Source organism: Bos indicus x Bos taurus, chromosome 7, assembly GCF_003369695.1.
Source record: "Bos indicus x Bos taurus breed Angus x Brahman F1 hybrid chromosome 7, Bos_hybrid_MaternalHap_v2.0, whole genome shotgun sequence".
Taxonomy (NCBI): domain Eukaryota; kingdom Metazoa; phylum Chordata; class Mammalia; order Artiodactyla; family Bovidae; genus Bos; species Bos indicus x Bos taurus.
The window spans coordinates 45,840,568-45,866,822 of record NC_040082.1 but is presented as its reverse complement, the minus strand read 5'-3'; the positions used below and the strand labels follow the sequence as shown (position 1 = coordinate 45,866,822).

At 39.7% G+C, this 26,255-nt stretch overlaps 1 protein-coding gene and 1 pseudogene across 8 annotated transcripts in view; both read left to right on the top strand.

Annotated features, from left to right (window-relative positions):
* The window catches only part of GRIA1 (glutamate ionotropic receptor AMPA type subunit 1), a 349,668-nt gene that overhangs the window by 138,252 nt on the left and 185,161 nt on the right, over window positions 1-26,255 (top strand). The gene's annotated exons all lie outside the window — the stretch shown is intronic.
* LOC113895127 lies at window positions 25,210-26,113 on the top strand (annotated as a pseudogene).

Sequence of the window (26,255 nt, the reverse complement as noted above, 5' to 3'; positions counted from 1 at the left end):
GTCACTTTCACAGTTTAAAAGCAACAAATCTCAGTGGCCTGGGTAATAAATTTGGATAGATTCATCATGGCATCCCAGAAGAGATTCGAAATGATTCAAAGAGAGCAAAAGGGAGAGAGGGGAGAGTCTTTTAAGCATACAGAGTTTAACAAGTTTCCATCTATTCTATTTAACAGGTCCCAAAATTGTAAAATGGAAAACATTTTAAAACACACTTTTCATTTAGAAGTATATCCTACAGCCTGTTGTTTTGTATTTGTTTTTGTATCTGCATGTGCATCACAAAATCCCACAAACCATGATCCTTTGTTTATTTCATTGTGGTCTCGAACTGACAAGACCCCTTGACGTGATGGTTCAATGATCACCACAGTAGCTCCAGTTAAAGAGGCAGATACAACAGTTGTCACCTATAGCTCAATTTTGCGGATGGGGAAATGGAGATCCTTGATTTGCAGCAGGTCATATAAGATGCAAATTGAAGATGCAGATCTAAAACCCAGGGTTCCCAACTCCAAATCCAGTGCTCTCTGTTCACCACCCGAGTAGGTCCTGTTGTGACACCAGGAAAGCTGGAGTGGAGAGAGGGCAGGAGGGAGAGAGAGAGAGAGACCCTGAAATCTCAGCTAATGGCTTACGAATTCCCTCAGTCCTTGCTCTTCCTCGTCAAGTGATATTTGCTGCAATAGCCTCAAAGAGCAGAGCGGGTTAAGAGCGCTTGCATCACTGTTCTTTGCCAAACATTGACAAGCAGTTCAATGGAAAAACACATGTGGCTTCCAAACCTGCTCCTATCCGTGGAAGCCCAGCCCTGATGCAGCTCGTCTGGCGTTCAGGCCAGTGGACCAGGCGAGTGGGAGAGACAGGTCTCTCCTCACCTGACACACAAAGCAGTCCAAGCTCACCCAGCTCCCCAGCCTCCCCAGCTCCCCAGCCTCCCCGGGCACCCTGCACATTTGGCTGTCTGCTAGGAACAGAGCAGAGAGAGCAAGCAAACATCAGCTGGAATGCTTCACCCTAAAGGGAATCCTTTGAAGGGTTCACTCTGTGGGAGAGAGATGGTTTTGAGAATTTCAGCTCAGCAGAGCTTTATGCTCTGTTTTGAAGGGGCGCTTTGGTCAATAGAAATCTGGTCCTTAGAACTTGCTTTCCCTCTTTTCCTTTGTCTGTTTCAACACTTAGGGGGCCACTTGAATATGAATCGGTTAATGACACTTTTAAGAGTCAGGATCTCTAGAGGTCTATGCTGTGGTTCCTACACCCCCTTTTGCTATTTCTGAGAGTCTGTTCTTCTCTCTAGGACTGTTGCCCATGGAAGGGTCACCAAGTCCTTTTCAAGAACTCAGGCTCTGTAGTCATACTTCTAGGGTTATACTCTGCTGCCTCTATTTCACAGGTATTTCAGACAAGATACTTAAGGGTATCTCTTACTTTCCTCATCTGAAAAAGACAACAATGAGAGTTCTTGCTTCAGGGACTTCCCTGATGGTCCAATGATTAGGAATCAGCACACTTTCACTGCCATGGACCTGGATTCAATCCCTGGTCGGGGAACCTAAGACCCTACAAGCTGTACAGTGTGGCCAAAAAAAAAAAAAAGTGCTTGCATCATTGCATCAGAGGGTCATGGTGAGCATTCACTGAGATAAGACATGATTCCTAGCACCCAGAAGTGCTCTTAGAATGTTAGCACTATTATTAGCCACTGTTGAGCAAACTTGGCTATTTCTAAGTGCCACAGGAAACATCAAGATAGATAAAAGACCACCTCTGCCCTCAGAAGGCAATGGCACCCCACTCCAGTACTCTTGCCTGGAAAATCCCACGGACGGAGGAGCCTGGTAGGCTGCAGTCCATGGGGTCGTTAAGAGTCGGACATGACTGAGCGACTTCACTTTCACTTTTCACTTTCATGCACTGGAGAAGGGAATGGCAGCCCACCCCAGTGTTCTTGCCTGGAGAATGCCAGGGATGGGGGAGCCTGGTGGGCTGCCGTCTATGGGGTCTCACAGAGTCAGACACGACTGAAGTGACTTAGCAGCAGCAGCAGCAGCCCTCAGACTGCAGTCCAGGAGGAGCTCTTGAGAATGGCATATAAATAATCAGTCACAAATTATATATATGAGCCCAAATATACAAAGTCTTGTCAAAGAAGTACAGTCAAATTATCTGCTAGAAAAAATTCAAAAACAGGGAGATCATAAACTTTTCCTTTGATTAGAATAGTTTCAGAGATGAGGTTGCTGGAGCTTAGATTGTGGGTTGGTTTTAGTCTATCTTAGAGGGGAAAAAAAAAAAAAAATATATATATATATAAGCAAAGATAATAGAAGGAGATTAAAACTACATTTTGAAAACACCAAATAGTCCATTTTCTGGAACACAGGGCAAACAGAGAAAATACGAGAGATAAAACTGGCAGAGCATCTGTGCTTAGAATAGGGAGAGTTTCACATGAAAAGATGTTGAATATCACTAATTTTTGGAGAAATGCAAATCAGAACTGCAATGAGGTGCCACTTCACACCAGTCGGAATGGCCTTCATTAAAAAGTCTATCAATAATACATGCTGGAGAGGGTATGAAGAAAAGGGAACCCTCCTATATTCTTGCTGGGAACATAAACTGGTGTGATCACTATGCAGAACAGTTTGGAGGTTCCTTTAAAAACTAAAAATGGAGCTATCATACGATCTAGCAATCCCACTCCTGGCATATATCCAGAGGAAACTCTAATTTGAAACCATACAAGCACCCCAGTGTTAATAGCAGCACTACTTAAAATACCCAAGACATAGAAGCACCCTAAATGTCCATGAACAGATGAAGAGATAAAAAAGATGTGGTATATGTATACAATAGAATATTTTTCAGCCATAAAAAGAATGAAATAATGCCATTTGCAGCAACATGGGTAGAAATTATATTAACTGAAGTAAGTCAGAGAAAGACAAATATATGATATCACTTACATGTGGAATCTAAAAAAAAAAAAAACAAAGTAAATGAACTTATTTACAAAACAGAAATAGACTCACAAAAAACAACCTTATGGCTTCCAAGGGGAACAGTGAAGAAGGGAGATAAATTAGGAGTTTGGGATTAACATGTACATACTAGTGTATATAAAATAGGTAAGCAACAAGGACCTACTGTAAAGCACACGAAACTATACTCAATATAATAATCTACAATGGAAAAGAATCTGAAAAAGAATATATGTACACACACATATATATGTGTAGCTAAATCACTTTGCTGTATACTTCAGTAATTTAATTTTTATTTTATATTGGAGTATAGTTGATTGACAATGTTGTGTTGGTTTCAGATGTACCACTTTGCTATATAATTCAAACTAACACAACATTATAAATTTAACTACATGTCAATTAAAAAAAAAAAAAGAAAGAAGAAGAAAATATGAAGAGCCTTGAATGGCCTGCTACAGAGCAGAGGGAATAACTGAGATCGGAGGGCAGCCTCAAGAACTGATTTTGATAATCTATTGTATTTATCAGCCTTCCTTAACCACATGTGAAATTATATTTCCATCTCAGGAATCCCTCCATCCTTTCATTCATTAAGTATTAATATTTATTGTACTCCTGAGTTCAGTGGTCAACTGAAAATCACACAAAGTTGCCTGTCCATTTAATTTAATGGCATTAAAGTCAAACTATGGTAACTGGCATTAAGTAGCTTAGCTTTAATTGAGTTGACCAGAGTGGGACTGCTGATTTTATATAATTTCCTTTCTTTGTGGCTGACTTGAGGTCCACTGCTAGTTCTAGCTTAATACTGTCTATCATTTCAAATAGATTCCTTTTATCCAAAGAAATTTACTAAGCATCTATTAGGCTAGGCACTTAAGAAAATATGAAAGAAGTGTAAGTCATAATACTTAACCTAAATGACCATAATACTCATAAAAATACTACTCATGGACAGTACTTATGAAATTATTTCAGAGTGGTCAAGCCTGCCAGTGAACTTGCCACCAATTCAGAAAACTAAAGTGACTGCATCTATATTATAGGGATGGATTCTGGGTTGTTGGGAAGGGCAAGATCATAGATGGTAGGTCCAGAGAAAGTGGGGCTTTGAAGTAAGTAAAAGGCAGGAAAAGAGGAAATGCTATGCCTGAGAGAGCATGGGTAAAGGTCCTTAGGCATTAGTGTCACAGGGTAAAATGAAGAAAGCTACTAGCTTGACTAAAGAGTCTGTGCAGGGTGATAACGTTGGTTAGATGAAGTAGGCAGAGCACTGAGTGCCTTGATGACCAACAGAGTTGGTCACAGGTGGTCTGTAGTGTGTGTTATCTCCTACTAATTGAGGATAGAAGTATGGAGATTGTAAGGACTGCTGCTGCTGCTGCTAAGTCGCTTCAATCGTATCTGACTCTGTGCGACCCCATAGACGGCAGCCCACCAGGCTCCCCCGTCCCTGGGATTCTCCAGGCAAGAACACTGGAGTGGGTTGCCATTTCCTTCTCCAATGCATGAAAGTGAAAAGTGAAAGTGAAGTCGTTCAGTCGTGTCGGACTCTTAGTGACCTCATGGACTGCAGCCTACCAGGCTCCTCCGTCCATGGGATTTTCCAGGCAAGAGTACTGGAGTGGGGCGCCATTGCCTTCTCTGTTGTAAGGACTAGGTTTCCAAATACTAGGAAAAGAGAGATTCTCTGTAATCCTGAATTTCTTAAGAAAAGAAATGTCATGTATCCACCAGATTTTCCACCATAAGGGTTCACAGGGATCTCAGGCCACTGTACTCAAGGAGCTGACAAGTATAGGAAATGATAGTCTCAGATTTCAGACTGAAAAGGAAACATTCTGAGTGGACTAAAGAGAAGTACCTGTCTGTTCCTGGCGAGGCTAGGGGCTGGAGGCAAACTCATAAAGGAAGCAGCTGGATGTCCACCACTTAGGAACCCTGCTGCGAAAAAACTTATTTCAGAGTTTCCCTCTGTCTGGCAGGCCAGTAATTTGGGTTTAGGTGAGCTTTGCACAGACACTGCCAACCCAACAGACATGGGAGGTGAAGCCTTTTGTTCATCTCAAGTTTAACTCTAGGCTCGACTGTCAGAGTGGCATTGCACTCTGGGATCCCACCGGAATGGTCTCATCTCGGCCTCCAGGGACTTCCTTGTCTCAAGAGGAAGGCAGAAGTCTGAGCTGATCAGATGCTTGAGGGTGAGCTGATTCCCCTTGAGGTAGTGAGTTCTCCATTCCTGAAAATTTTCAAGCAGAGGATAATTTGGCAGGGATACCGTCAAGAGAATTCATTCAGCAGCTGGGTGGTCAGAACAATTATAGCTCCCACTCACTGAGCACATCTTGGCTGCCAGGCTCTACGTTAATATTTTATATACTTTCCCCATTGTGTCTCCAGAAGGCAAGGGATGCTGTTATCCCCATTATACAAAAAAAATAAAATAAAACCAAACCTGAAACCCAAAGAATCTGGTGTCTTGCAGAAGTTCCTCTAGCCAATGAGTGGTTGAGTTAAGATTTGAACCAAGCCTGTCCACACTTTTTTTTTTAACTTTTTATTTTCAGAAAAGTATCCTGACGTTCACACTCTGCACCATGATACCACACTGGAGATGACTTGTAGCTATCCTCCAGCCCTGCTACTTCATAATCCCACTGCTAAGATGAAGGTGTCTTGGTTCCTGACCTTTCACCTGGACATGAAGGGCTTGGAATTAACTTTCAACTTACTCTCATGTGTGGGTGTGTTTCCTGTTGTCAGAGTGCATGTCCAAGGCAAAGGTGAAAATCAAATCAGAGTTTAAAAGAAACAGGAGAGGAAGAGCAGAGAACGCCTCTCCACACAACTCTGGAGAGCCAGAGGTGGAACTGAAGAGCTCAGAAGTGAACTAGCCCATGGGCCAAGAGGCCAGAGACTGAGTCCTGGGACCCTGGAGTGCCGGATGGGAGAGCCAGTTTGCTACCCAGCTCTGCCCATACCTTGCTCTCAGGATGATCTTAAGCAGGTCCCTTAGGTGACGGGAGTTTCTGAGTTGGAAAGGAACTTAAAGTGCCCTGCCCTAGATTGTTATAAACTATTCTCTCCAGAAACACAGAAAACTCACACTTCACTCTTCAAATATTCATTGTGAACCTACTGTGTGCCGGTACTGGTCCAGAGTATTGGTCCAGGAGCTACCCCCAAGGCAGCTCCAAGAAGGGAAACTTGACCTCTTCTCCTCACTACCTAACCATACCCTGCCTCGTACTGGAATTGCAGTTAAGATTTGTCAGAAAGAAAAGCTTAAATTCCTTTAAAAAAAAAAAAAAAAAAAACCTTTATTCTAACACTCCCATTTGAAAGATAGCGAAGTCCAAAGAGATGAAGTGACTTGCCCAAGTGCCATTGCTAACTAGTCATCATGTGTGGAGTGAACATCTTCTCACTACTACCCCAGGTCCCATATCACCCTGGGCCTCAATTCCCATAGTCTAGGATGGAGAAAAGGGACCAGACTATCTCTATTGGTATTTTTCGAGACTAACGTGTTTTAATTTTCTAAATTCTTTTCTTTAATGCTGTTTGACTGTGGTAAAGGTCACATAATATAAAATAAAATATTTTACCATATTCAGCTGTACCAAGTGGCACTAAGTACATTCACATTGTTGTATGACACCATCATCCAGCTCCTGAATTTTTCACTTTCCTAAACTGAAACTCTGTCCCCATTAAACACTGAGTCCTCATCCCCCTTCCTCCCAAACCCCCTCCCTGGGCCCTGGCATCTCCCAGTGTACTTTCTAACTATGAATTTGACTGTTCTAGGTACCTTATATATGTGAAATCAAATAGTATTTGTCTGCACACACCATATATTGGAATGATTTTTAAGATTAGCTTAATACATGTCTTACAAACAGACTCTACCTTCTTTTTTCCCCCCTGTGCTATGCTTGAACACTCATTACTTAGCCTGTATTGTCCTTGGTCCTACAGTAAGGGTGTACTGACTGCAATGACTGCTGCTTTAGTATAATTCTGGCCCGCTATGTGTAAACTCTATGACTGCTAGATGCCTTTTCTTTCCATGTGCTTTGTGTTCAAGCTGGGGAGCTGGTCTGGGCTTTGTTCAACCACACTGAGCTTGTTCCAAGGGTCTCAGGGAAACAGGGAGGATGAACAGATTGTAACAATTACCCATACTTATTGAGCGCTCAAGGTAGTGAGGGCTTTAGCAGCTGGAGCCCATTTTCATGTGGAATTGCAAATATGTCTATATTTCTCACATGAGGACTGATGGCCTCACAACGATGATGTAATGGTTAGTAATAAACCGCCCTAAGCAAAAATCCTGTCTGTGCCATTTACCATTGGCATGCTAAGTTCTTGAGCCTCAACTTTCTCATCTGTAAGACAGATCTGATAATTCCCATGGCACAGGAATATTTAAATGGTATGATCACTAAATGATATGTCAAGAATCTTGTACAGGGCTGGATGTATATTAAGCTCTCCATAATGGTAATGCTATTACTATATTTTTTTCTCCTCTGTATTATAATCTCCAATAAGCCTCAGAAGCTTCAGAATGAGTGCTATTTCATTTGTGAGGTTGCTATCATGCATGGGCTTCCCTGGTGGCTCAGATGGTAAAGAATCTACCCATAATTCAGGAGACCCTGCTTCAATCACTGGGTTGGGAAGATCCCCAGGAAAAGGGAATGACAACCCATTTCAGTATTCTTGCCTGGAGAATCCCCATGGACAGAGGAGCCTGGTGGGCTACAGTCCATGGGGCTGCAAAGAGTCAGACATGACTGAGCGACTAACCCTACTACACTATCATTCATGGACATATCAGAAATAAATTTGTAAAATGTCTCCCCGGAACTTTCTTCAGTGCTCTGCTGCCACTGACAGAGAGGAGAAAAAAGGAAAAAAGCTGAGAGAAATAAGTTTGACTTGTTCAGTTCAGTTCAGTCGCTCAGTTGTGTCTGACTCTTTGCGACCCCATGGACCGTAACACACCAGGCCTCCCTGTCCATCACCAACTCCTGGAGCTTACCCAAACTCATGTCCATTGAGTCGGTGATGCCATCCAACCATCTCATCCTCTGTCATCCCCTTCTCTTCCTGCCCTCAATAATTCTGGTCCTCTACATGTAAACTCAAGTGGTGGCCCCTAACTTCCTCAGACTCTTAAACACCAGAAAAGAACCAAGCTCCCTTCCCAGACCTGCCAAACAAACACAAGTTACCTTAAGGAGTTACACAATGGCAGCTCATAGATAAAATGGGTATGGCCCACACAGATGTCTAAAGTTTTCAAAATTAGTTGAATATTTTTAATCCAGGAATTCCATTTGAAAATCTAGGTTTCTTGTCTCTCTCCCATTTTTAACTTTTATAAATTGCAAAATCTAACACACATACTCAAAGCAAAATCATACAGCAAAATTGTATAACTATCACAAAGTTAACACCCAAACAACCACCACCGAGGTCAAGAATTAAAATATTTCCAGACCCACGAGGAACTTCCATGTACCCTTTTTAGCCATGTACACTGTCCCACCAAAGAGAATTTTCTATGTGACTCTTATCATGATATCTTTGTTTTTCTTCATAAATTTACAATCTAACATGCATTCCTAAGTGTTGCTTAATTTTGCCTGCTTTTTGAAATTTATATAAAGGAAATAATCCAGCACGATTTTATGTGTATCTGATTTCCTTTGCTCAATATCACACTTCTAGCATTTGTCCATATTGTTGTATATGGGTGTAGTTGACTTGTTTCCATTTCTCTATAGGATTCTATTGAATGAATATGTCACAATTCATCCATCTGTGGTCTTACTGTTGAGGGACAGTTGAGCTGCTTACACTTTGAATAATGAGTCTGTAAATATTCTTGTATATGTCTCTTGCTGTACATGTGCACGCATTTTTGTTGGATGTACACGGGCAGTGGTAGGAGAACGTTCAGTTTTAATCGATCCTGCCAAGTAGTTTCCAAAGTGGCGGCACCAATTTACACTCCCACCATCAGTATGTGACGATTCTCAGTGCTCCAAATTCTCTCGAACACTTGTGATTGTCAGTCATTTTAATTTTAGCCATTCTGGTGGGGGTGTAAGTGACAACTCATTGTGATCTCATTTGTATCTCTCCTGATTATTCGTGAGGTTAGCTTCATTTCTATGTTTATTGAAATGTTGATATGCTTTTTAAAGGGATAAATAGTTCATGCCTTATTCCCATTTTGTGACTTGCTTTTCTGTGTTTTTCTTACTGCTTTGTAGATGTCTAGATATGAGCCCGTGGTTAAATGTGTATGTTGCAAATATGTCCTTCCTTTCTGTAGCTTGTATTTGCACTCTCTTAATGGTATCTCTTGATGTACAGTTCAACTTACCAGTTTTTTAAATGGATATTTAATATCCTATTTCAGAAGACCTATACCACCCTGAGGTCATCAACATATTCTCCTAGATTATCTTCTGGTGGCTTTATGTTTTCCATTTAGATTATCCCACCTAGAACTGATTTTTATATGGTCTAATACAGGGGGGTATTTTTTTATTTTATTTTTGATACAGGAGTTTAGAATCAATTTTCCTCCATACTGATATCCAACTGATGGCATCATTTATTGAAAAGCTCATCCTTTCTCCATTGAACTTCAGTGGCATCTTGATCATAAATCAAATGACCAAATACACATGTAACTGTGTTTATGGTCTTCCTTTTCTATTCCATTGGTCTATTTGTATACCCTTAAGTCTTAAATTTAATCCAAGTTTTTATATATGTTCAAAACATTTACATTTTACATATAAATTTTAGAATCAACATGTCAAATTGTGGGGAAAAAAAACTACAAGAAATGAGATGGCCTTTAACTTACATGTCCACTTGGGAGAACTGACATCTCTAAATACTGTCTCTCAATCCAAACGTATAACATATTGGTCTACTTATTTGTTGTTGCTTAGTTGTTAAGTTGTGTCCAACTCTGGTTTTCCTATACTTCTTTTAGTGTTGCTATGTAGTTTTCAGTATAGAGATTTTGCACATTGGTTGTTAGATCTTTGTTCCAGGTATTTGATGTTTTTTGACATTATTATAAAGAGTATCTTTAAAAATATTATGTTATAATTTTTGTTGCTGATAGATCAAAATAGAAATAATTACTCTTCTATAGATTTCATGTCCAGTGACCTTGCCATATTCACTTAGTAATTCTGATATTTTTCAATAGCATTTTGGGGCTTTCCTATAATCTTGTCACCTATGAATAATGACAGTATTATTTTTTTCTTGTCAACTTGGTCATGATATTAACTCCTATATCCTGTTTAGTAGTGTTAATATTTTGTTTAGGATTTTCATTTTGATTATGAAATAGTGTCTGTAATTTTCTCTTCTCTTATTGTCCCTGTTCAGAGCTGTCTTGACCTCAGAAGAAGAAAGGAGTGCTCCCTCTTTCTATTCTCTGGAAGAACCCTATAAAATGGTGGTTATTTATTTCTTAACTATTTTTTTTAGAACTCAGAAGAGAGATATTTGGGTCTGGAGTTTTCTTTGTGCAAAGCATTAAATGACTTGAAGAGTTATAGCACTAGTCAATTTTGCTATTCGTGTGGCAGTTTTGATAATGTATATTATGTAGATGAAATTTTCCCATTTCATCTATATTTTCAAATATCTTGTTTATAATGTCCTCTAACTGTCTTCTTCATGTCCATATAATTTGTAAGTGATGTTACTTTTTATACTCCTGACATTGGTTGTTTTTGTGCTTGGTGGCTCTTGCACTTTCTCTAAGATTCCTTAGGGGTTGCTTTTGATTTCATTGATCTTCTCTATTGTATGCTTCTTATGTAACTAATTTCTAGTCTTCTCTCATGTTCTTGAAATGGATGCACAGTTCACTGATTTTTTTGGTAACAGTTTTCTTCTTCTCTAATGTGTGAATTTGTAAAGCCATTCATTTCCCTCTAGAGATAGGCTTAATTACATCATTCATTTGTTGACTTTTCAGATTTACTAATTTTTTTTTTATCTTTCCACTTTTTACTTATCTTATTAATTTGGAAAGTTGACAACCCTTACCTATTCTTTTTGCAGTTACACGAGAGATCAAAATATTTATTCTTTCTTTAAAAATATGTATATATTTATTTATTTATTTGACTGCATCAGGCCTTATTGCAGCACATATGCTTAGTTGCTCCATGGCATGTGGGATCTTAGTTCCCTGACCAGGGATTGAACCTGCATCCCCTGCATTGCAAGGCAGATTCTTAACCACTGAACCACCAGGGAAGTGCCACAACATTTATTCTTGACTAACTAAATGTCATTGTGTATCTCTACTTATTCCATCCTCCCAGACAGTGCAAAGATCTTAGAACACTGCAGCTTTACTTTTTTCTAGCCAACATACATAACATGATTGTTGTGTAATTTTTGTATTTTTAAACTCAACGAAATAAAATATGTGGGAAATATGGTGGGTACAATGGAAAACCCTAACATACATGGTAAATGGGATGTCATACAGAGAAAGTAAGAGGATTCAGAAATAACGTGTGAAGAGTCAATTGCTAAGAGCTTTCTAAACCTGATAAAAGATATTATAATACAAATTCAAGAAGTCCAATATACCCAAAGCAAGTTAAATGAAAGAAATCACACCTAGACACAACCTACTAACATCGCTGAAAACCACAAACAAGTTCTTAAAAGCATTCAGAGTGAAGAAAGGGTGAGAGACAAATTACTACAAAACGATCAGCATTAAGATGGACAACTGACTCTTCACAAGAAATAACCGAATTATATTTTTAAAGTGCTGAAAGAAAATAACCGCAAATGTAAATTTTATATTCAACAAAGATGTATTTTCAAGAGAAAGTGTAAAATGAGGACATCTTCATACAAATAAAAAAAAGTCTCAATAATAGACATACTCTAACGGAAATAACTCAAGGATATTACTCAGGAAAGAAGTATTTGAGATGGAAACTCAGGAATCAAAAGGAACTAGAATTATAAAAATATGGGTAGATACAAACAAACATGGACTGAGTAAACAACAATCATAATAATTTTCCATTCTTTTTGCTTTCTGTGCTTTAATCTTGTTATTTTATTTTGATCTATCTTGAAGTTTACTGATTCTCTTTTAAGAAGCACCTAATAGTCTATAAAATTCTTGACGTCAATCTTTTATTTTTCAAATTTGAAATTTCCCCTTTATTATTTTGCATGGTTTTCAGTAGTCTGCTGAAATTATCTATCTTGTATTTTATTCTCTGGAAGGTAGTAAGCATAGTTACTTACTATGTAAGCATAGATCAGGCATACATGCCTGATCAATCTAATATCTTGAGCGCCTATGGATGTGGCCCTATCTTTTCTGTTCAATTATACTTAACGTTGTTTTAGCTTCTGGTATAACTGGTTATTTTTTATCGTGTTCTGGATGTTGTATTGCAGAATTTGTCATAGAAATAATTTGATGCCTAGGGTTATGTTAGCTTTTTCCCTAGTAGATATAGGTTTGCCTTGTTAATATCAATCCATTAGCATTTCGGTCCCGTTTCAGAGATTGAGATGATTTAAAACTAAATTGCTGTCTCTACAAGCACCTATTTCCAGGTTCATTCTCATTTCTGCTGGGCAGCTATTCTGAGTCCTTACCCAAAATGAACATTCTTTAACAGCCTCATTCCACTGCCACCAATTTTTGTTCTGAACTCCAATTCCCACATTCTTATTCCTGCCTTCTTTTAGTTTATTTGTTTCTTCTGGAATTGGTAAATGTCTCCAGGGCAAAAATATCTCCAAACACAAGGGTTACCCACTGACTTTGCTCTAGCCTCAGCTCCTTGCTCTGTGATTCTTCACTCTTTTGTTAGCCCTTTAGATCTTAGTGCAGATTTTTAAGTATTTTGTCCAGTTTTTCTTTTTGTCCCCACTGCTCCAAGTTATATAGTTTCTCATTAAGATAAGTAAAAGTCCTATGCCTTCTATTAAAAAAATTCACAGACATGTCCACAAGAGACTGACTGCAGGCAGTGGTTTCCCCCTCTAGATGATTCTCCCAGATCATCACAGTTTCCAGCTGGTCACTTCTCATTTACATCGACTCAGCCACTGTGCGTCTCAGGGACTGAGACTCTGGCCTTAAATCCTTTCTAAAACAAAGCAAAAGATAAACATTCTGATAAAGCACTATTTGGTCTTCTAAGTCAAATTTAAACTTCTGAGTCTATTTCTTCTAAATTAGGCTTTAGGTACTTGGTAAATGAAGGTTAAGTTGTTTATTATTTTGCTGGGAAAGAGCTCCTAAAGGTTTTATAGGGTTGCTATCATTCTCCTCTCCATGTGCCTGGAAGATCTGTAATGTTTAATGGTCCCAGGCTTGCCCTGTGAGGACGGACTGATAGTCTCTTCTGAGCAGCCGAACATCTGCTGGTTTCTAGCCTCAGTCATGGTGTGAGAACGGGACAGTGCTGAATGAAAGGCTGAAGGCAGGATGACTTGGAAACAGATGGTGTATAGCTCCCACAGGGTGTGGAGTCCACTTCCAGAGTCAGTAGAAGGAGTATTACTGCCACTAGGATGCCACGTTGAGTGAAAACAAAACCACTCACACACACACAAATAAGATAGAAGACTCAACTCTTCCTGTCAGTAACCAGGAAATCTGTTCAAGGACTTAGTGGATTCACAATAGACTTTGCCAAAGGGTCAATAAAATGGAATAAAAGCCTACAAAGATTTTCAGATACCCTGGGAAAGACAGAAGGGTGTGACCTTTTCTAAAAATGAACTCCTGTCCTTTGCTCAGTCTAATTCAATGAAAAATTTCTGTGTACGGCTGTTCTATGCAAAATAATCTATACTTTCAGGAAGAAGTTACTTTCCCTAATTGTGGTTGAGTGTGCAGTTTCCAGAACCAGGCTGCCTGGATTCCAATCCCAGCTATGCAGTATACCAGCAATGTGATCTCAGGCATGTTATTTAATTTCTCTGTATTGTCATTTTCCCATACATAAAATATAAATACTAGTGATACTTAGCTCACAGAGAGAGGGTTAAAAAAAAATAATGCAGGTAAAGTACCTAGAATAGTGACTGATCTAAAGAAAATGCTATTTGCAATTAAATTTGTTTTGTTATTATAATCATTACTTAACAATATCTAACATGTTTATCTTGTGGCTCTCAGAGCCATGGACTTCTCGCCTCTGTTCTATAATCTTTTATTTACCCATTACAAACAGGCTGAATGTTAGAATGGTTTCTTTACTAGCTGAATGTAGGGATTGCACTGGGGATTCCCACATCTTGCTGCTCTTTTCAGAAGGCTCTTTGAAAACACTACTTCCTAGGATCCAAACATAGAGAGTCTGATTTAGTAGATCTGGGATGGGCATAGGAAGCTGAATTTTACTGATGAACATAAATGCAAAAATCCTCAACAAAATTCTAGCAAACAGAATCCAACAATATATTAAAAAGATCATACATCATGACCAAGTGGGCTTTGTCCCAGGGATGCAAGGATTCTTCAATATTCGCAAATCAGTCAATGTGATACACCACATTAACAAATTGAAAGATAAAAACCATATGATTATCTCAATAGATGCAGAGAAAACTTTGACAAAATTGAACATCCATTTATGATAAAAAAAAACTCCAGAAAGCAGGCATAGAAGGAACATACCTCAACATAATAAAAGCCATATATGATAAACCCACAGCAAACATTATCCTCAATGGTGAAAAACTGAAAGCATTTCCCCTAAAGTCAGGAACAAGACAAGGGTGCCCACTCTCACCACTACTATTCAACACAGTTTTTGAATTTTTAGCCACAGCAATCAGAGAAGAAAAAGAAATAAAAGGAATCCAGATTGGAAAAGAACAAGTAAAACTCTCACTGTTTAAAGATGACATGATCCTCTACATAGAAAACCCTAAAGACACCACCAGAAAATTACTGGAGATAATCAATGAATATAGAAAAGTTGCAGGATATAAAATTAACACACAGAAATCCCTTGCATCCCTATACACTAACAGTGAGAAAACAGATAGAGAAATTAAGGAAACAATTCCATTCACCATTGCAATGCAAAGAATAAAATAGGAATAAATCTACCTAAAGAAACAAAAGACCTATATATAGAAAACTATAAAAAAATTGATGAAAGAAATCAGAGATGACACAAATAGATGGAGAAATATACCATGTTCATGGAAGAATCAATAAAGTGAAAATAAGTATACTACCCAAAGCAATCTATAGAGTCAATGCAATCCCTACCAAGCTACCAATAGTATTTTTCACAGAACTAGAACAAATATTTTCATAATTTGTATGGAAATACAAAAAAACCTCAAATAGCCAAAGAAATCTTGAGAAAGAAGAACGGACCTGGAGGAATCAACCTGCCTGACTTCAGACTATACTACAAAGCTACAGTCATCAAGACAGTATGGTACTGGCACAAAAACAGAAATACAGATCAATGGAACAAAATAGAAAGCCCACAGATAAATCCACGCACCTATGGACACCTTATCTTTGACAAAGGAGGCAAGGATATACAATGGAGAAAGGACAATCTCTTTAACAAGTGGTGCTGGGAAAACCAGTCAACCACCTGTAAAAGAATGAAACTAGAACACTTTCGAACACCATACACAAAAATAAACTCAAAATGGATTAAATATCTAAATGTAAGACCAGAAACTATAAAACTCCTGGGGAAAACATAGGCAAAACACTCTGACATAAATCACAGCAGGATCCTGTAAGACCCACCTCCCAGAGTAATGGAAAAAAAGGAAAAATAAACAAATGGGACCTAATTAAACTTAAAAGCTTTTGCATAATGAAGGAAACCATAAGCAAGGTGAAAGGACAGCCTTCAAAGTGGGAGAAAATAATAGCAAATGAAGCGACTGACAAAGAATTAATCTCAAAAATATACAAGCAGCTCATGCAACTCAATACCAGAAAAATAAACAACCCAATCAAAAAATGGGCCAAAGAACTAAACAGACATTTCTCCAAAGAAGACATACAGATGGCTAACAAACACATGAAAAGATGCTTAACATCACTCATTATCAGAGAAATGCAAATCAAAACCACAATGAGGTACCATCTCACACCAGTTAGAATGGCTGCCATCAAAAAGTCTACAAACAATAAATGCTGGAGAGGGTGTGGAGAAAAGGGAAACCTCTTACACTGTTGGTAGGAATGCAAACTAGTACAGCCACTATGGAGAACAGTGTGGAGATTCCTTAGAAAACTGGAAATAGAGCTGCCATATGGCTCAGCAATCCCACTGCTGGGCATACACACCAAGAAAACCAGAATTGAAAGAGACACACGTACCCCAATGTTCATCACAGTACTGTTTACAATAGCTAGGACATGGAAGCAATCTAGATGTTCATCAGCAGATGAATGGATAAGAAAGCTGTGGTACGTATACACAATGGAATATTACTCAGCTATTAAAAAGAACACATTTGAATCAATTCTAATGAGGTGGGTGAAACGAGCCTATTATACAGAGTGAAATAAGTCAGAAAGAAAAACACCAATACAGTATATTAATGCATATATATGAAATTTAGAATGATGGTAATGATGACCCTCTATGCAAGGCAGCAAAGACGACACAGATCTAAAGAACAGACTTTTGGACTCTGGGAGAAAATGGGGCTGGGATGATTTGAGAGAATAGCACTGAAACATGTATATTACCATATGTGAAATAGATCACCAGTCCACGTTCAGTGCATGTTCAGCACTCAAAGCTGGTGTACTGGGACAGCCCTGAGGGATGGGGTGGGGGGGGTGGCTTCAGGATGGGGGACACATGTACATCCACGGCTGATTCATGTCAATGTATGGCAAAAACCACTAAAATATTGTAAAGTAATTAGCCTGCAATTAAAATAAATTAATTTTTTAAAAAAACCTCACCAGTGAACCACTAGACTCTGGTATACCAATTATTAAATATCTGGAGCCAACTATTAAATGTTCATGAATTTTGCAAACTGGTTGCTCAACTAATAGTAGCTATTGGCTATGGTGGGAATATTTACATTATGAAAATTGGCAAATGCTACACTTTTTCTTTTTTTCTCCCAAGCTAGTTGACTACCAGGAGAAATATCAATAGCCTCAGATATGCAGATGATACCAGTCTAATGGCAGAAAGCAAAGAGGAACTAAAGAGCCTCTCGATAAGGGTGAAAGAAGAGAGTGAAAAAGCTGGGCTTCAAACAATATTAAAAAAAACTAAGATCATGGCACCCAGTCCTATCACTCATGGCAAACAGAAGGGGAAAAGTGAAAGAAGTGACCAATTTCTTCTTCTTGAGCTCTAAAAATCACTGCAGATGTTAACTGCAGCCATGAAATTAGAAGATGCTTGCTTCTTGGAAGGAAAGTTATGACAAACCTAGACAGTGTATTAAAAAGCAAAGACATCATATTCCCAACAAAGGTCTATATAGACAAGACTATGGTCTTTCCAGTAGTCATGTACAGATGTGAGCTGGACCATAAAGAAGGCAGAGTGCCAAAGAATTGATGCTTTCAAACTGTGGTGCTAGAGAAGACTCTTTAGAGTCCCTTGGACTGAAAGGAAATCAAACCAGTCAGTCCTAAAGGAAATCAACCCTGAATACTCATTGGTAGGACTGATGCTGAAGCTGAAATTCCAATACTTTGGCCACCTGACGTGAAGAGCTGACTCATTGGAAAAGACCCTGATGCTGGGAATGATTGCAGGCAGAGAAGAAGAGGGTGACAGGGGATGAGATGGTTGGATGGCATCCAATGGACATGGACATGACTCAATGGACATGAGTTTGAGGAGATGGTGAGAGACAGGGAGGCCTGGTGTGCCATAGTCTATTGGTGTGCCATAGTCTATTGGTGTGCTGTAGTCTATTGAGTCACAAAGCGTCAGACAACTTGGTGACTGAACAAGTTGACTATCATACTGCAGGTATAATCTTCTCCTTCCTGGGAGTGTTTCTGCTTGACCAAAATCTTCACTGTTCTCAGGGTTTGTTGATTGAGATTTGGATCTCCCGTGGAATGGGGATTCCCATGGCGAAAAGGTCTGTTAGCCAGATATCTCTGCATCCATATTGAAACTCTCATGTCTTCAGTGTGAGGCAGACATGGAAAACTGCCTATTGGTTACTCTAGCTTATGGATGTGTGATAGTCAGCTTTCACAAAGATTTAAAATCAACTTTGAGGCAGCTTGTACAAAATCATGACAGTGAACATTAAAATCCAGATTCTCTTTAAAGCTTTTCTTTAAAAAAATGAGGGACTTCCCTGACAGTCCCATGGTTAAAACTCCACGCTCCCACTGCAGGGGACCTGGGCTTGATCCCTGGTTGGGGAACTAAGATCCTGCATGTCATGCTGTGGCTGAAAGAAAGAAAGAAAGAAAGAAAAATAATCTATGGAGAATTTTTTTTTAATGGAAAGATCTGGACCTGTTTCTCATTTGAAAAATTCTGGCTAAAGCTGAGTGACCACTGGCAGGATGAAAAATGTTCTCTCGCCTGCCCATTTGTTCCTTTATGCTTCCTGCCTGGCCCCTGAGTCTGCAGCTCACTGCAGCCGTGTGCCTTGCTGGAAAAGGTGACAGACCAGGACTTCGCAAATGGGAGCCTGTCGTCATGATGCTGCTTTTAACTCATTGTGTGGCCTTGGCTGACTCACTTTCTCCATAGGAGTCCTAGTTTCTCATTTGCAACCTGGGAGAATGCACATCTTATCTGCCTCTAAATGACCTTGGGATGATCTGAAATGGGAGAGTGTAAGCCCCTGAATGCCAGCTGCAGGAAAGTAAAGAATTACTATCTGTTGATTTCTATTATCTACTGTCCCCTTAGTGGGGATGAAGGATCCCAGAACAAGATCTGATAGGAAAAAATGTCTGACTGCATTGGCACACTGAGAATGGATGGGGAGAGATGGTTCCATGGTGAGAAAAGCATATGTAACAGAAGTACCAATGAACTTGCTGAATCTGCAGTCTTGCTCAGGGAGCTTTGGGACCATGATAATTTAAAGGCCTTGTTATTAACCACTTCCACTTTACATTTATGAAAATATGGGCTCAGAAGAAACATGGCTTAGAATCAGATCTGCGTATCAATCCTAGCAACATTCCTTAACCTCTCTGAGCCCCTGTTTCCTCATGCATAAAATGGGAATGCAAGAATCTGTCTTATAACACATTATGAAGATTCAGTAAGATAATGCGCTTTTGTTACCTAAAACATATTGTAAATATCCATTAAGTGACAGCTGCTGTTATTAAATGAGGCATATGCTAATTGAACCACTGGCAAACCAGGAAGTAGTTAAGAGAATAAGACGTATTGCTAGTGGATAGTTCCCTACAGGAAAAGAATTTTTCATCAACCAGATGGGGCTCCTTTGCCTTCCCATTGCGCTGAGGTACTTCAAATCAGTATTCTTCCTAGCATTTGCTACAAGAAGCATGAGACACCCAACCATAGAAGCCCAAGTTAACGGCAAGTGCTGAGAGTCAGAGGTGATATTATTAATATTATAAAGCATTTGCAGAGTTGAACTGGTGTGTTTCCCCTTCAAAACTCCTTAAATATTGCCCCTACTCAGCTGGGAATGAAAAATTTGGGCTCAGAGAACACTTATTTATTTTCCCTGCTTGTCATGCCTCTTTTTACCAGCAGGTCTGAATATCAAGGCAAAAGTGTTCAAGCTCCTCTGGGCTCCTGAAGGCTGGAACAAATTACAAATTCTTGGAGCCAGTCCTTCTTTTGGACTAAACTCCTTTTTCTTTTCCTCTTTTCCAATAAAATTTTCAGTTCCAGAGAGTCCCTTCTCTCACCCACTCCTCTCCTAATGCAATTCTGTTTGATTTCCACTGAGCAGCTCCTGAAAGGAGCTGCTGAACCGTGCGGCAGCCAGCATTTCAATTCCTGAACACCCGGAGCTGTTTCAGATGCTTCTGTAGATCCAGCAATCTTGCATTTAACCAAAAAGATTGACACAGCATTTTCCCACTCCCCAGCATTTCCAGCTCATTAGTCTTACTTGTCTTCCACAGAAAGACTCCCTTGGTTTGGTTTCCTGCCAAATCAGTGAACTTATACAAATACATGCATAAGTCAAACACACCTACACACGCATAGATGTAATAGGTACTGAGTCTGTACCGGCGGTGAATATTCAACAGTTCATTTCTAGACTTCATGTCTCCACTGAAGTTTTAGTCACTTGCTCTTTTCTTATCTCCCCGTCTTCTTCTTCCCTCCCCTCCCTCCCCACTTCTTTACTTTCTACTTTTCCCAGAAACTGCCTCTTTTTTTAGCAGTAATTATAAAATCTCATATTCTTCAATGTCAAAGAGGCTTGAGAAGCTTTCTTATACAATCCTCTCACTAGTTTTGAGAAATCTGTGTGCTGGAAGGGAATCCATGTGCCATCAGTGGTTTTTCTTTGCCTTTAGGAAAATTTTCAAGCTCGACAGGCATCACCCAGCACTGCAGGCTCGGGCCCTCCATACTGCATCAGCCACTTCTCTCCCTCAGTCTCCACACAGTAACCACACAGATCCTTCAGTTCCTGCCTCAGGGCCTTTTCACATACTTTTCTTTCTTCCTGGACAGTCTTTCACACCTGAGCACACACCTCTTCTTCACCACTCTACATTCTATTTATTCCTTAAGTCTCAACTCAAATGGTACTCAGACCACACACTGTTCCCTGTTCATTTCCTTCCTGGCACTCATCAAATTTATAACTATGTATTTAGTTGTTTAATGTCTCTTCACCTATTAGAAAGCAAGATCTCTGGGGCTAAACACCATGTCTTGTCCCTTCCCCACTCTACTTCTTCAGTGCCATATACAGTGCCTAGCACTTGACAGTAACAACAGATCGTAACAAGAAACTTAAAAGTGCATTCGATAATTAAATGCACTTAAAAGTGCATTCCAACATACAGTAGGTGCAGACAAATACTGCTTGATTCCACTTTTAGAAGGTGCCTAGAACAGTCAAATTATTCATAGAGTCAGAAAGTATACTTACTGGCAGATGTCAGGGGTCAGGGGTGAGGGGAGCGATGAGGACTTGGTGACTAACAGGGACAGAGTTTCAGTTGAGGAAGGTGAAAAATTTGGGAGATGAATGATGGTGAGAGTTGCACAGCAGCGTGAGTGTATTTAGTGCCACTGAGATATACAGTTAAATATTGTTAAAATCGTATGTTTTATATTATATGACTTTTACCAAAATTTAAAAAAAACATTTAAAAAACCCAGTGAATTTTTACAGTAAGGATTATGGCTGAGCTATTCATATTCCTATCAAATGAATAACTATTGCTTATTAAAACATTTACTTGTGATTATCTATGTTTTGCTAGACAGCAAAAGAATATACGGTTTATTTTGTTATCTTAATTAAAACCTATTCATTCTGTTTCTTTTGTTGAATGTATACATGGTGTAACATCTAAATGTGATCAAATATGTCGCAGATCAGTCACTTAACTGCTTTATTAAAAACATGAAAGTAATAGTGTCTAACATTTACTGGGACCTTGCAAGTTTCAGAAACATTGGTCTAAGACTTTTATATGTATTAACTCAGTTAATACTTACAACTATCCTATGAGGAGGATATGATTATTATCCCCATTTTGCAGGTAACAAGACTGAGTGGTAAAGTCACCCACCCATTATTACACAGCTAGAAAGTAACAGAGCTAGTTTCTAATCCAGGCAATTCTGACTCCAAAGCCTGAACACTTATCCAGGCCATGCTGTGTCTTTATGAAGTGTTCCATTAATATTCATTGAAAGAGTAAATGAAAAATTTATCCAAATTGATTAGCAGCAAAACTGAGGTTAAAACTTAAATTGCTTGATTGATAATCCACTCCTCTTTCTATGCAAACAGAGGGCTTCTCAAGAACTGCTGCTAAGTCGTTTCAGTCGTGTCCGACTCTGTGCGACCCCATAGATGGCAGCCCACCAGGCTCCCCCGTCCCTGGGATTCTCCAGGCAAGAACACAGGAGTGGATTGCCATTTCCTTCTCTAATGCATGAAAGTGAAAAGTGAAAGTGAAGTCACTGAATCGTGTCTGACTCTTAGTGACCCCATGGACAGCAGCCCACCAGGCTCCTCCGTCCATGGGATTTTCCAGGCAAGAGTACTGGAGTGGGTTGCCATTGCCTTCTCCTCTCAAGAACTAGCAGAATGCAATAAAAAGAGAAAGAAGAAATTAACAAATTGGTCTGTTGCTGGTAATGACTATGGGAGGGACCTTGTGTTGTAGATTGTGGAGTGAAATGGAAATCATCCTTTTAGATTCAAGCAGGACCTAGTGGCAGGTAGAGAAACACTGAACTATTGAAGAGGACTTAGGATAAGGAATTACATTCTCTAGAAACATGAAGTGGATTTATAGTTATTATCACCAACGATTCTCATATTTTTCAAACGTGTTTATGAAGTATAAGCAACCATCAATTTTATGAGAGTGCTGGTCAGAATTCTATTTAGGATGAAAGCTCCAGCTGAGTGCCTTGTTCGCTGATGCAGCCACAGCGTGCGGAGCATCGCCTGGCACATAGTAAGTGCTCAGTAATATTTATTTAATGAGTTAATGGAAAAGGTACATCCACAAATCCATCAGCGTGTCCTCACTGAGCACCTGTTATTAAGTTTATGCAGTCAAGGCACAGTAAGGCTCACAAAGAAAAATAAGTCAGATTCCTTTCCACGGAGATGTCCTAATCTAGGTGGACCTCATAACCACCACCACTATGAGTAAAAGTCACCATCTTGGGGGTGTGCTTTGTCTATATGCTGTACTATGTCCCTTTACATATTATGTCATTTTCACACTTCTAACACCCTTAGGATAATGGCATTAGTACTAGACTCCATTTGTAGATGTAGACACTGAGGTTTAGAGATGCCAATTCCTTGATCACAATCACAAAGCAAGGAACTTGTGGCGCCAGGATTTGAACTCAGCTCCATTTGACTCTGGTATCAACTATGCCAAATGCATTTATCCCATTATTTCCAGGTCACCACCTATGGGTGAGAGGCATGTTGGGAGTACCAGTGTTTGCAGCATTAGAAGGTGGGGGCAGAGACAGAGACAGCACCACAAGAAACACCACTCAGCCTCTCCAGGTCTACATATGCTGCTGACCTGGATCTGAGATACTCCATTCTTCCCCTGCCACAACCCTATTGGTTGTGTAGGACAGATTCAGTGACTCCCCTTCCTGGTAGCCTTCTCAAACACTGTAAGATCAGGTTAGCTCTGCCCTCCTTCACGACCCTTCATTTTAATACTTCTCATCCCACATTCTAATCTCATGTGTTCCCCACCCACTATTCTTTGAGTTTTTCCAGGAAAGTGTTTTATCCTTTCAGGGCTAGTACAGTGCCTGACCTATAGTGTGTCATTTCCTAAATATTTACAGAATAAATGAATTTTGGGTAGAAAGTGCCGCATATGGATCCAACCAAACTATCACAGAATTCAAAGGAAGGAATACATTTTAGGGTGCTAATTCAAACTCCAAGTAAAGAACTGCTGAGAAGTTGGGTGAGATGCTCACGCAGTGCTGCACTGCACATGTGTGGACCTAGTGACCTCAGCAGATGAGTGGTGTGCAATGTGGTCCTGGCAATGTCAACATGGTGAAGACATTCTGCATGTACCTGTTCGTGACCTGGGAACTCATGCTAGGGCGCTGCTGTCACTGGTGCTCAGTACTGCCCCTGCCCTATGCTGGGGGCCACAAGGTCAAGATCAGGAGAGAATCAAGAGTGGAAGTCTATCATGGTGATGAAGCTGAGCCCAGAGCTGCATGTACACTGCAGTTCAGTTCAGTTCAGTCACTCAGTCATGTCCAACTCCTTGCAACCCCATGGACTGCAGCACACCAGACCTCCCTGTCCATCACCAACTCCCAGAGTTTACTCAGACTCATGTTCATTGAGTTGGTGATATCATCCAGCCATCTCATCCTCTGTCATCCCCTTCTCCTCCTGCCTTCAATCTTTCCTAGCACCAGGGTCTTTTCCAATGAGTTAGTTCTTTGCATCAGGTGGCCAAAGTCTTGGCGTTTCAGCTTCAACATCAGTCCTTCCAATGAATATTCAGGACTGATTTCCTTTAGGATGGACTGGTTGGATCTCCTTGCAGTCCAAGGGACTCTCAAGAGTCTTCTCCAGCACCACAGTTCAAAAGCATCAATTCTTCAGTGCTCAGCTTTCTTTATAGTCCATCTCTCACATCCATACATGACTACTGGAAAAACAATAGCTCTGACTAGATGGACCTTTATTGGCAAAGTAATGTCTCTGCTTTTTAGTATGCTGTCTAGGTTGTACATGTTGTCATAGCTTTTCTTCCAAGGAGCAAGGGTCTTTTAATTTCATGGCTGCAGTCACTAACATCTGCAATGATTTGGGGGCCCAAAAAAATAAAGTCTCTCACTGTTTCCATTGTTTCCCCATCTATTTGCTATGAAGTGATGGGACCAGATGCCATGATCTTAGTTTTCTGAATGTTGACTTTTAAGTCAACGTTTTCACTCTCCTCTTTCACTTTCATCAAGAGGCTTTTTAGTAACTCTTCACTTTCTGCCATAAGGGTGGTGTCATCTGCATATCTGAGGTTATTGATACTTCTCCCGGCAATCTTGATTCCAGCTTGTGCTTCCTCCAGCCCAGCATTTCTCATGATGTACTCTGCATATAAGTTAAATAAGCAGGGTGACAATATACAGCCTTGACATACTTCTTTCCCAATTTGGAACCAGTCTGTTGTTCCATGTCCAGTTCTAACTGTTGCTTCCTGACCTGCATACAGATTTCTCAGCAAGAAGGTCAGATGGTCTGATACACTTAATCTTATCAAAATGAATGGAAGTAAAGCAATCTGAAGGAAATTCAAGACCACAAAACTTATTGAACTGAAATACTGGATTGGCCAAAAAGTTTGCTCAGATTTTTCCATAACATCTTATAAAAAAAAAAACCAGGATGAACATTTTGGCCAAACCAATACATCATACTCTTTATACCAAGAATAACAGTGTTGTGAGAAAGACCATCCTGCTAAGTCATGATGGAGGCGGAAGACAAACAACAGCCCTGGAAGACAATCTTTCCCTTGGAATTACCTAAAATGGAACTTCATTTTCATCTGAGTGGATCCATTAGTTCTAATGCCATGAGGAAATTAGTACACAATAAACCAGGTCTTAAAATCCATGACTAGATGACTATGATTAACAAGGGAAAGAAAAGAACTTTGGAGGAATGTCTCCAAAAGTTTCAAAGTATTCATCAGCTTGCTACTGAAGAGATGTTCATGGCCACAAGAGATGTTATTAAAGAATTCACAGATGATGGTGTCAAGTGCCTGAAACAAAGGAACACACCCAGAAAAGAAACTACGGAATGACTGAAAAGACTTATGTGGAATTTGTACTTGATACTATAAACAGTCTGAAAAAAGAGAACAGAGACACTGATGTTAGGTATTTGACAGCAATCAACAGAAGAGGTGGCCCTTCAGTAGCCGAGGAGACTGTTAAGCTTCCTGAAGAGTTCTTCCTTTCTACTGAGGACACAGTTCTTGGGTTTGACCTCAGTGGAAACCCTATGGTAGGACAAACAATATTCCTTGGAACTTTTTTAGAACCTGATAAAACATATCTTCATTTGCCATTACATTTTACAGAGATCCCAAAGCAAAAAACTGAAGGAAGGATGGATGGATGGATAGATGGATGGATGGATGGATGGAAGGAAGCAAGCAATCAATGAAGGGGGGGAAGAAGAAGGAAAGGAAAGGAAATTAGGGAAGGGAAAGGAGGGGAAGAAATAAGAAAGAAACTTATGTATTCCTGGATCTGCCTCCTGATAGAATTAGTCATGGGACATTTCTCAGTTTCCCTGAGGGAAGATCCCTGGATCCAGTGGACTTTGTAAGGCATCGCTAGATACCACTGGGTAAAGCTTAGGGCTTCAGTTCCCACAGCAACGCTCTGTTCCTCTTGCCCCACCCCCAGGTTGCAGTTCATATGGAGAGAAGTACTGTTTTAAGAATATATATGTCATTTAGAAAAAAAAAATGATTTAAAGTAGAGTTGGGGGTAAAGTGGT